Here is an 11,702-nt window from a genome sequence, read left to right on the forward strand (position 1 = left end):
AAGTGCCTAAAGGTTATGGATCTCTTGAAGCTCCTCCGCTTCCGGACAGGAGCCGAGGATGCAGCAGGCGTTTCCCCTCTGGATCGCCACACTGAGACCTTCGTTTTCATAACATTAATTTTACTCAAGGTCTTTATTTTCTTGTTCCGATTTAAGAAAATTTTCTTCGAAATTCTTCAGGGTGTAGCCTAGCGTTACAGAGCAGACTGTGGGTGTAGCAACACAGTACAGAGCAGAGTGTGGGTGTAGCAACACAGTACAGAGCAGAGTGTGGGTGTAGCACAACAGTACAGAGCAGAGTGTGGGTGTAGCAACACAGTACAGAGCAGAGTGTGGGTGTAGCACAACAGTACAGAGCAGAGTGTGGGTGTAGCAACACAGTACAGAGCAGAGTGTGGGTGTAGCACAACAGTACAGAGCAGAGTGTGGGTGTAGCAACACAGTACAGAGCAGAGTGTGGGTGTAGCAACACAGTACAGAGCAGAGTGTGGGTGTAGCAACACAGTACAGAGCAGAGTGTGGGTGTAGCACAACAGTACAGAGCAGAGTGTGGGTGTAGCAACACAGTACAGAGCAGAGTGTGGGTGTAGCACAACAGTACAGAGCAGAGTGTGGGTGTAGCAACACAGTACAGAGCAGAGTGTGGGTGTAGCACAACAGTACAGAGCAGAGTGTGGGTGTAGCACACCAGTACAGAGCAGAGTGTGGGTGTAGCACAACAGTACAGAGCAGAGTGTGGGTGTAGCAACACAGTACAGAGCAGACTGTGGGTGTAGCCTAGCGGTACAGAGCAGACTGTGGGTGTAGCACAACAGTACAGAGCAGAGTGTGGGTGTAGCACAACAGTACAGAGCAGAGTGTGGGTGTAGCACACCAGTACAGAGCAGAGTGTGGGTGTAGCACAACAGTACAGAGCAGAGTGTGGGTGTAGCAACACAGTACAGAGCAGAGTGTGGGTGTAGCAACACAGTACAGAGCAGAGTGTGGGTGTAGCCTAGCGGTACAGAGCAGAGTGTGGGTGTAGCAACACAGTACAGAGCAGAGTGTGGGTGTAGCACAACAGTACAGAGCAGAGTGTGGGTGTAGCACACCAGTACAGAGCAGAGTGTGGGTGTAGCACAACAGTACAGAGCAGAGTGTGGGTGTAGCAACACAGTACAGAGCAGAGTGTGGGTGTAGCAACACAGTACAGAGCAGAGTGTGGGTGTAGCCTAGCGGTACAGAGCAGAGTGTGGGTGTAGCAACACAGTACAGAGCAGAGTGTGGGTGTAGCACAACAGTACAGAGCAGAGTGTGGGTGTAGCACAACAGTACAGAGCAGAGTGTGGGTGTAGCAACACAGTACAGAGCAGAGTGTGGGTGTAGCAACACAGTACAGAGCAGACTGTGGGTGTAGCACAACAGTACAGAGCAGAGTGTGGGTGTAGCACAACAGTACAGAGCAGAGTGTGGGTGTAGCACAACAGTACAGAGCAGAGTGTGGGTGTAGCAACACAGTACAGAGCAGACTGTGGGTGAAGCAACACAGTACAGAGCAGAGTGTGGGTGTAGCACAACAGTACAGAGCAGAGTGTGGGTGTAGCAACACAGTACAGAGCAGACTGTGGGTGTAGCAACACAGTACAGAGCAGAGTGTGGGTGTAGCACAACAGTACAGAGCAGACTGTGGGTGTAGCAACTCAGTACAGAGCAGAGTGTGGGTGTAGCAACACAGTACAGAGCAGAGTGTGGGTGTAGCACAACAGTACAGAGCAGAGTGTGGGTGAAGCAACACAGTACAGAGCAGAGTGTGGGTGAAGCAACACAGTACAGAGCAGAGTGTGGGTGTAGCAACACAGTACAGAGCAGAGTGTGGGTGTAGCACAACAGTACAGAGCAGAGTGTGGGTGTAGCACAACAGTACAGAGCAGAGTGTGGGTGTAGCCTAGCGGTACAGAGCAGACTGTAGATGGCGCCACGCACCGGATGTTGCTACTACTTTTCACAACTTTCCAAGAGTATTCACGTCACAACCCTGTCCCCTGTGGCTGACATCACCTGTCCCCTGTAGCTGACATCACCTGTCCATGTAGTTGACATCAACTGTCCCCTGTAGCTGACATCAACTGTCCCCTGTAGCTGACATCAACTGTCCCCTGTAGCTGACATCAACTGTCCCCTGTAGCTGACATCAACTGTCCCCTGTAGCTGACACCACCTGTCCATGTAGTTGACATCAACTGTCCCCTGTAGCTGACATCAACTGTCCCCTGTAGCTGACATCACCTGTCCCCTGTAGCTGACATCACCTGTCCCCTGTAGCTGACATCACCTGTCCCCTGTAGCTGACATCACCTGTCCCTGTGGCTGACATCACCTGTCCCTGTGGCTGACATCACCTGTCCCTGTGGCTGACATCACCTGTCCCCTGTAGCTGACATCACCTGTCCCCTGTAGCTGACATCACCTGTCCCCTGTAGCTGACATCACCTGTCCCCTGTAGCTGACATCACCTGTCCCCTGTAGCTGACATCACCTGTCCCTGTGGCTGACATCACCTGTCCCTGTGGCTGACATCACCTGTCCCCTGTAGCTGATATCACCTGTCCCCTGTAGCTGACATCACCTGTCCCCTGTAGCTGACATCACCTGTCCCCTGTAGCTGACATCAACTGTCCCCTGTAGCTGACATCAACTGTCCCCTGTAGCTGACATCACCTGTCCCCTGTGGCTGACATCACCTGTCCCTGTGGCTGACATCACCTGTCCCCTGTGGCTGACATCACCTGTCCCCTGTAGCTGACATCACCTGTCCCTGACATCACCTGTCCCCTGTAGCTGACATCACCTGTCCCCTGTAGCTGACATCACCTGTCCCCTGTAGCTGACATCACCTGTCCCCTGTAGCTGACACCACCTGTCCATGCAGTTGACATCACCTGTCCCCTGTAGCTGACATCAACTGTCCCCTGTAGCTGACCCCACACCCACCTCCATCAATGTCACAATAACCAGCTTCACTATTGTCACTATTCAGCCGTCGGATCAATATAGACGCAAGCCTCGTATCAGACAGCTTCACTCTCTTCACATACGAAGCAGTAGACCAGCAGAGACCAGAATCCTGACCTGCAGTTAAGGCAGGCAATTCTGTAGTCAGCGACTATCAAACAGCGTTCAACTTTCCGGAAAGAGATGCTGGCTAAAGGGCTCTGGAACATGCTCTTGCTGGACAACAACACAATGTCTTACATACAGGTTCGAGACCCGCCAGTGAAACCAACAACAGCATTCTCGTGATATGTTCCGTATGATCACAAATGTTATAGAATTATTCAAGCGTCAAGTACTTATTAGTTGGACCAAGTCATGTAGGAACAACAGGGAACGACATCACAGATGAAGCTGCGAGACTTGTAATTAAGAGAGGGAATGTAAACATTCATATAACACAAAGTCAAGGACAGGTTAAGATAATAATTATGGATATCAAATATGTAGATGTACAGTGACCACAGTGCCATGGGCCAATTATTAAACAATGAGCTCCGAAGCACCAGGAGGCTGTTTATAACAATAACAACAGTTGATTGGCAAGTTTTCATGCTTGTAAAATGTTTAATAAATGTAACCAAAGCCGTCAAAGATTGAGGAAAGATGTACATGTTTGTAAGTACTTGCGTAACTGCTTCGTGAATCTGGCCCCATGTCTGTGGGATGGTACATGAAGTCAATCAACTATAAACCAGTGATGTTGTTGAAAGAGAACACTAGAACAACAGAACAGCACTTACACAACGCCAGTCTTAGATAACCATGATGATAAAGAAGGATCTAAATAGAGCTTTCTCAATCTCTGTTCATATGGAAGGTTTCTAATTCCTGGGATTAACTTTGTCATCCTTTGCTGAAAGCATTATGCCCCTGTTACCTAGCAGTAAAATAGGTGCCTGGGTGTTAGTCAGCTGTCACGGGCTGCTTCCTGGGGGGTGGAGGACTGGTCGAGGAGGACCGGGCCGCAGGGACACTAAAAGCCCCGAAATCATCTCAAGATAACCTCAAGAAACCCTGTTTGCCTTAGTCTAAACATCTATGCATTGATGTTGAATTCGTACTAACCTGGCCTCGGATCCCCATAGTTTCCTCTGGTAATATACTGAGCCATACTCATGCTGTCAGTGATAACTTATTGTGCACCCCATACACAGTGAGCAGTAGTTGATTGTACACCCCATACTCATCCTGTGAGGTAGTTTATTGTGCATCCCAAACCTGTCCTGCGAATGGTAACATACCATCACAAGCAGAGTTGTCCCCCCTGTTTCCCCCCCACCTGTCGTCCTCGTCCTAAAGTTTTCTGCTGTCCTGCTGTGTGTGTGTGTGTGTGTGTGTGTGTGTGTGTGTGTGTGTGTGTGTGTGTGTGTGTGTGTGTGTGTGTGTGTGTGTGTGTGTGTGTGTGTGGTCGCTTTCATCTACTGTCTTGGCCACCTGGATGCTCCTCCTCCTCTCTTACTCCTAGAGGTTAGTGGAGGGTATAGTGTAGTGGAGAGAGGGTGTGTGTGACACATATGACCCCCTCCTCCTCCCCACCCACCGACAGGTCACACCCAGGGGGCAGCCTCCTCCAGAGGTCACCTGGGCTGACCTCTGGATCATCAGAGTTAACTGAAATATTTCCTGGCTAGACCCCTAGTCAGCTTGTCTCAAGTAAACAATATTAATCACAATAGTCTTGTCAAACAAACTTAATGAGAAAATCCTTGAGTGTGTTTACACACGTGGGGACCAGGCCATCTAAGAGCCACAACACCCAATCACCCCTATTTTTTACCAGAAGGAGTTTGGTGAGACTTAGAAGGATGGTGTAGTGAAGATTATATCCTCTCTCCCACATACTCTCCCTCCCACATACCCTCCCTCCCACATACCCCTCCCATTCCTGTAGTACTAGCCCCACAGACACGTGTATTTGGGAGCATACTCGTCTCCCAAGTTTCGACCGGGGTTCGAAACCTGGGCATGGTATCTCCACTCCTCCCCCCCATCCGGCTCTGAATCTGTCTGTAAATCAGTTAATCCGGATGTAAACTGTTTCATTTACAATTATATCAACACTTCTGGCAATAAATCCGTAACTCCTAGATATAATAATATTATGGGTATTAAACAGTAAATCCGGGTGTAAATCCCTGTCATAAATCAGTAAATTTCACTGGAGTGTAAATTTACGTTTTCGTAAATTTTGTAAATTTATAAATCAGCAGTTTTAAGGTCTCAATCTCTCGTAAGTCTTAACTAAAGACTTACAAAAAAAAATTACTGATTTACAGCCAAATATATAAATTTAGCCTGTAAATTCTTTTTAAATTTCCTATAAGTATTGGTTTATGTTTTCATTTATAGATTTACACTTTGATTTATTGATTTACATTACGAAGATAAGATAATTATCAGGGGGAAAGCGCCAAGCCATTACCACTATATAGCACTGGGAAGGGATCAGGATAAAGATTTGGGATGGGACGGGGGAAAGGAATGGTGCTCCAACCACTTGTGGACGGTTGGGGGGATTGAACGCCGACCTGCATGAAGTGTGAGCGTCGCTCTACTGTCCAGCCCAAGTGGTTGAGCAGAGAGAGAGAGAAGAGAGAACAGGCAATAGAGAGAGAAGAGGGTCAACACAGAGATAAAAGAGAAAATATAGAGAAGAGAGAATAAAGAGAACAGATATAGAGAGCACGGGAGAGGGAGGGAGAGAGGGAGGGAGAGAGGGAAAGAGGAGGAGAGGGAGGAAGGGAGGGAGAAAGGGAGGGAGGGAGGGAGGGAAAGAGGGGGAGAGGGAGGGAGGAAAGGGAGGGAGGGAGGGAGGGAGGGAGGGAGGGAGGGAGGGAGGGAGAGAGAGAGAGAGAGAGAGGGAGGGAGGGAGGGAGAGAGAGAGAGCACGGGGGAGAGAGAGAGAGAGAGAGCACGGGGGGGGAGAGAGAGAGAGAGAGAGCACGAGAGAGAGAGCGCTCAAGAAACAGAGAGCACGAAAGAGAGGAGTGAAAAGAGAAAACCCAGGGGCAACAGAGAGACCTAGAGAGCCTAAAGAGAGAACAAGAGCGGCTCCAGAGAGAGAAAGAGATGCGAAAGAGCGAGACAAAAGAGCATGGTCGACTTTAAAGAGCACACTATCAAGGAAAATGGGTATATGATCAGAGGCTGCAGTGGAGGGGGTAGGGATCGAAGCTTCGTCAGCCACCACCAACCCCCTAAACAGGTCCCCCTGGACACGGCCAGGTCCCCCTGGACACGGCCAGGTCCCCCTGGACACGGCCAGGTCCCCCTGGACACGGCCAGGTCCCCCTGGACACGGCCAGGTCCCCCTGGACACGGCCAGGTCCCCCTGGACACGGCCAGGTCCCCCTGGACACGGCCAGGTCCCCCTGGACACGGCCAGGTCCCCCTGGACACGGCCAGGTCCCCCTGGACACGGCCAGGTCCCCCTGGACACGGCCAGGTCCCCCTGGACACGGCCAGGTCCCCCTGGACACGGCCAGGTCCCCCAGGACACGGCCAGGTCCCCCTGGACACGGCCAGGTCCCCCTGGACACGGCCAGGTCCCCCTGGACACGGCCAGGTCCCCCTGGACACGGCCAGGTCCCCCTGGACACGGCCAGGTCCCCCTGGACACGGCCAGGTCCCCCTGGACACGGCCAGGTCCCCCTGGACACGGCCAGGTCCCCCTGGACACGGCCAGGTCCCCCTGGACACGGCCAGGTCCCCCTGGACACGGCCAGGTCCCCCTGGACACGGCCAGGTCCCCCTGGACACGGCCAGGTCCCCCTGGACACGGCCAGGTCCCCCTGGACACGGCCAGGTCCCCCTGGACACGGCCAGGTCCCCCTGGACACGGCCAGGTCCCCCTGGACACGGCCAGGTCCCCCTGGACACGGCCAGGTCCCCCTGGACACGGCCAGGTCCCCCTGGACACGGCCAGGTCCCCCTGGACACGGCCAGGTCCCCCCGGACACGGCCAGGTCCCCCCGGACACGGCCAGGTCCCCCAGGACACGGCCAGGTCCCCCTGGACACGGCCAGGTCCCCCTGGACACGGCCAGGTCCCCCTGGACACGGCCAGGGCCCCCTGGACACGGCCAGGTCCCCCTGGACACGGCCAGGTCCCCCTGGACACGGCCAGGTCCCCCTGGACACGGCCAGGTCCCCCTGGACACGGCCAGGTCCCCCTGGACACGGCCAGGTCCCCCTGGACACGGCCAGGTCCCCCTGGACACGGCCAGGTCCCACTGAACACGGCCAGGTCCCACTGAACACGGCCAGGTCCCACTGAACACGGCCAGGTCCCACTGGACACGGCCAGGTCCCCCTGGACACGGCCAGGTCCCCCTGAACACGGCCAGGTCCCACTGAACACGGCCAGGTCCCCCTGAACACGGCCAGGTCCCACTGAACACGGCCAGGTCCCACTGAACACGGCCAGGTCCCACTGAACACGGCCAGGTCCCACTGAACACGGCCAGGTCCCCCTGAACACAGCCAGGTCCCCCTGAACACGGCCAGGTCCCCCTGAACACAGCCAGGTCCCCCTGAACACAGCCAGGTCCCCCTGAACACAGCCAGGTCCCACTGAACACAGCCAGGTCCCACTGAACACAGCCAGGTCCCACTGAACACAGCCAGGTTCCCCTGAACACAGCCAGGTTCCCCTGAACACAGCCAGGTTCCCCTGAACACAGCCAGGTTCCCCTGAACACAGCCAGGTTCCCCTGAACACAGCCAGGTTCCCCTGAACACGGCCAGGTTCCCCTGAACACGGCCATGTCCCCCCTGAACACGGCCAGGTCCCCCTGAACGCAGCCAGGTCCCCCTGAACGCAGCCAGGTCCCCCTGAACACGGCCAGGTCCCCCTGAACACGGCCAGGTCCCCCTGAACACGGCCAGGTTCCCCTGAACACAGCCAGGTTCCCCTGAACACAGCCAGGTTCCCCTGAACACAGCCAGGTTCCCCTGAACACAGCCAGGTCCCCCTGAACACAGCCAGGTCCCCCTGAACAATGCCAGGTCTCCCTGAACACTGCCAGGTCCCCCTGGACACAGCCAGGTCCCCCTGGACACAGCCAGGTCCCCCTGGACACAGCCAGGTCCCCGTGGACACAGCCAGGTCCCCCTAAACAATGCCAGGTCTCCCTGAACACTACCAGGTCCCCCTGAACACAGCCAGGTCCCCCTGAACACGGCCAGGTCCCCCTCAACACGGCCAGGTCCCCCTGAACACGGCCAGGTCCCCTCCGAACACGGCCAGGTCCCCCTGAACGCAGCCAGGTCCCTCTGAACACGGCCAGGTCCCCCTCAACACGGCCAGGTCCCCCTCAACACGGCCAGGTCCCCTCTGAACACGGCCAGGTCTCCCTGAACACGGCCAGGTCTCCCTGAACACGGCCAAGTCCCCCTGAACACGGCCAGGTCCCCCTGAACACGGCCAGGTCCCCCTGAACACGGCCAGGTTCCCCTGAACACGCACAGGTCCCCCTGAACACGCACAGGTCCCCCTGAACGCAGCCAGGTCCCCCTGAACACGGCCAGGTCCCCTCTGAACACGGCCAGGTCCCCCTCAACACGGCCAGGTCCCCCTCAACACGGCCAGGTCCCCCTCAACACGGCCAGGTCCCCCTCAACACGGCCAGGTCCCCCTCAACACGGCCAGGTCCCCCTCAACACGGCCAGGTCCCCCTGAACACGGCCAGGTCCCCCTGAACACGGCCAGGTCCCCCTGAACACGGCCAGGTCCCCCTGAACACGGCCAGGTCCCCCTGAACACGGCCAGGTCCCCCTGAACACGGCCAGGTCCCACTGAACACGGCCAGGTCCCACTGAACACGGCCAGGTCCCACTGAACACGGCCAGGTCCCCCTGAACACGGCCAGGTCCCCCTGAACACGGCCAGGTCCCCCTGAACACGGCCAGGTCCCCCTGAACACGGCCAGGTCCCCCTGAACACGGCCAGGTTCCCCTGAACACGGCCAGGTTCCCCTGAACACGGCCAGGTTCCCCTGAACACGGCCAGGTTCCCCTGAACACGGCCAGGTTCCCCTGAACACGGCCAGGTTCCCCTGAACACGGCCAGGTTCCCCTGAACACGGCCAGGTTCCCCTGAACACGGCCAGGTTCCCCTGAACACGGCCAGGTCCCCCTGAACACGGCCAGGTCCCCCTGAACACGGCCAGGTCCCCCTGAACACAGCCAGGTCCCCCTGAACACAGCCAGGTCCCCCTGAACACAGCCAGGTCCCACTGAACACAGCCAGGTCCCACTGAACACAGCCAGGTTCCCCTGAACACAGCCAGGTTCCCCTGAACACAGCCAGGTTCCCCTGAACACAGCCAGGTTCCCCTGAACACAGCCAGGTTCCCCTGAACACGGCCAGGTCCCCCCTGAACACGGCCAGGTCCCCCTCAACACGGCCAGGTCCCCCTCAACACGGCCAGGTCCCCTCTGAACACGGCCAGGTCCCCTCTGAACACGGCCAGGTCCCCTCTGAACACGGCCAGGTCCCCTCTGAACACGGCCAGGTCCCCCTGAACGCAGCCAGGTCCCTATGAACACGGCCAGGTCCCCCTCAACACGGCCAGGTCCCCCTCAACACGGCCAGGTCCCCTCTGAACACGGCCAGGTCCCCCTGAACGCAGCCAGGTCCCTCTGAACACGGCCAGGTCCCCCTCAACACGGCCAGGTCCCCCTCAACACGGCCAGGTCCCCCTCAACACGGCCAGGTCTCCCTGAACACGGCCAGGTCCCCCTCAACACGGCCAGGTCCCCCTCAACACGGCCAGGTCCCCCTGAACACGGCCAGGTTCCCCTGAACACGGACAGGTCCCCCTGAACGCAGCCAGGTCCCCCTGAACACGGCCAGGTCCCCCCTGAACACGGCCAGGTCCCCTCTGAACACGGCCAGGTCCCCCTGAACGCAGCCAGGTCCCCCTGAACACGGCCAGGTCCCCCTCAACACGGCCAGGTCCCCCTCAACACGGCCAGGTCCCCCTCAACACGGCCAGGTCCCCCTCAACACGGCCAGGTCCCCCTCAACACGGCCAGGTCCCCCTCAACACGGCCAGGTCCCCCTCAACACGGCCAGGTCCCCCTCAACACGGCCAGGTCCCCCCTGAACACGGCCAGGTCCCCCCTGAACACGGCCAGGTCCCCTCTGAACACGGCCAGGTCCCCCTGAACACGGCCAGGTCCCCCTGAACACGGCCAGGTCCCCCTGAACACGGCCAGGTCCCCCTGAACACGGCCAGGTCCCCCTGAACACGGCCAGGTCCCCCTGAACACGGCCAGGTCCCCCTCAACACGGCCAGGTCCCCCTCAACACGGCCAGGTCCCCCTCAACACGGCCAGGTCCCCGTGAAGACTATAAAACAACATTCACATAGAAAGAGAACTCGTGGGAGGCATATTTGATCCACGAAAGAAGCGGGAATATGTACCTAAGGGCCAGATTCCCTCTGTTATGTTGAGGGAGATAACACCCCATTTTAGGGCTCTAAAACACTATTTGTTACCCCATTTTGCACCCGCAAGATAACGTAAGTTTGTTAGGGGTTGACAATGTTAATATTCTTGTTTGAGAAGCTGTTCACTTTTGAGACAGTTAAGCAAGTACCAGATATGTCTGGGTACAAGTGACAGGATGAACAACACAGAGGGTTTTCTTCCTATTGTGGAGTGTTGTACATGATGCTATGGTGGTGTGTCCACTCACAGGATGAGTGACGCTGCCCAATACTGTCACTATGGCGGTGTGTCCACTCACAGGATGAGTGACGCTGCCCAATACTGTCACAGGATGAGTGGCGCTGCCCAATACTGTCACTATGGTGGTGTGTCCACTCACAGGATGAGTGACGCTGCCCAATACTGTCACAGGATGAGTGGCGCTGCCCAATACTGTCACAGGATGAGTGGCGCTGCCCAATACTGTCACAGGATGAGTGGCGCTGCCCAATACTGTCACAGGATGAGTGGCGCTGCCCAATACTGTCACAGGATGAGTGGCGCTGCCCAATACTGTCACTATGGCGGTGTGTCCACTCACAGGATGAGTGGCGCTGCCCAATACTGTCACAGGATGAGTGGCGCTGCCCAATACTGTCACTATGGTGGTGTGTCCACTCACAGGATGAGTGACGCTGCCCAATACTGTCACAGGATGAGTGGCGCTGCCCAATACTGTCACTATGGTGGTGTGTCCACTCACAGGATGAGTGACACTGCCCAATACTGTCACTATGGCGGTGTGTCCACTCACAGGATGAGTGACGCTGCCCAATACTGTCACTATGGCGGTGTGTCCACTCACAGGATGAGTGGCGCTGCCCAATACTGTCACTATGGCGGCGTGTCCACTCACAGGATGAGTGACACTGCCCAATACTGTCACTATGGCGGCGTGTCCACTCACAGGATGAGTGGCGCTGCCCAATACTGTCACTATGGCGGTGTGTCCACTCACAGGATGAGTGGCGCTGCCCAATACTGTCACTATGGCGGTGTGTCCACTCACAGGATGAGTGACGCTGCCCAATACTGTCACTATGGCGGCGTGTCCACTCACAGGATGAGTGGCGCTGCCCAATACTGTCACTATAGCGGCGTGTCCACTCACAGGATGAGTGGCGCTGCCCAATACTGTCACTATGGCGGTGTGTCCACTCACAGGATGAGTGG

Source organism: Procambarus clarkii, chromosome 49, assembly GCF_040958095.1.
Source record: "Procambarus clarkii isolate CNS0578487 chromosome 49, FALCON_Pclarkii_2.0, whole genome shotgun sequence".
In the NCBI taxonomy this organism is placed as follows: domain Eukaryota; kingdom Metazoa; phylum Arthropoda; class Malacostraca; order Decapoda; family Cambaridae; genus Procambarus; species Procambarus clarkii.